The sequence below is a fragment of the Myotis davidii genome, unplaced genomic scaffold (assembly GCF_000327345.1).
Source record: "Myotis davidii unplaced genomic scaffold, ASM32734v1 scaffold924, whole genome shotgun sequence".
NCBI lineage: Eukaryota > Metazoa > Chordata > Mammalia > Chiroptera > Vespertilionidae > Myotis > Myotis davidii.
Window position 1 is genome coordinate 707,209 of NW_006294764.1, and position 1,198 is coordinate 708,406.

Sequence of the window (1,198 nt, forward strand, 5' to 3'; positions counted from 1 at the left end):
GCTAACGAAGTGCCGCGGCCGCCGGCCGCTCCTCCCAGAGCCTCTGGGACGCACTGAGCGTCCCCTCCCGGCCTCCCGAGATCACAATAGCTGCCTTCACCCGGTGCCCGGCGTTGGCTCTCATCCCGCAACCTCAGAGCAAAGGGAATCTGCCCCAGTTGGGAGAGGAGCCCACACTCTCCCCCACAAGCAAGGGATATTTTATTTTATTTGCAATTTCATGTTTTAGCTTAAAAATTCTGGAGAATTTTGCTATTAACCCTAATATCCTGTTAAGACTTTGGAAATATTTTAGGATATTTAACCTAAAGCGTTTAACTTTAAAATGTTTTAGGTGAGAGCCCTGGCGGGGTAGCTCAGTTTGTTTGAGCATCATCCCGGTACACCAAGCCTGCAGGTTCCATACCTGGGTTAGGACACATCCAAGAGTCAACCAATGAGTGCATAAATAAGTGGAACAGAAACTTTACCTTCAAAAACCAGCTACATACGTACCATTCTAAATAATTTCATCTAGAAACTTTCTGAGGAAATAAAAAAATTTTAAAAATGTTTTAGGTTACAGATTTTCATTCCCTGCCCAACATGGTCCAGAGAAATGGATATTTTAGGAAGATAGGCCACCTACATGGCTTCCACACACATCTCCTTTCTCTTGGGCAATCTCTCAGCTCCACCTGTCTCTCTCTTCAGCCCCGTTTTTCTCCCAACAGCATTTTACCTCCTTGTCCCAAGCAAGAAACGAACCAGTGGTTCAGGACCTGCAAGAAACAGCTGCACCGGTGTCCAACCAAAGGACTCAAGGGTCGCAGGTTCGATTCCGGTCAAGGGCATGTACCTGGGTTGCAGGCACATCCCCAGTAGGGGGCGTGCAGGAGGCAGCTGATGGATGTTTCTCTCTCATTGATGTTTCTGACTCTCTATCCCGCTCCCTTCCTCTCTGTAAAAAATCAATAAAACGTATTTTTTAAAAAAAGATTATGTAGCTTAGGCATGATTGTTCGTAGTTAAAGTGATTAATTACCCGCCTGGGACTTAGTTAAGGGGTTTTATTCCCTCCCTAACTTCAGGGGAAAATCCCTACCTGGGGAAACAACCTTTCTCGGAGAGGTGACCTTGGTTAAAACACAGGGCCAAGGAGGTGAGCAAACATATTAAGAACAGTATGCCATATATGCCAGGTCCCTTGAAACAGCAA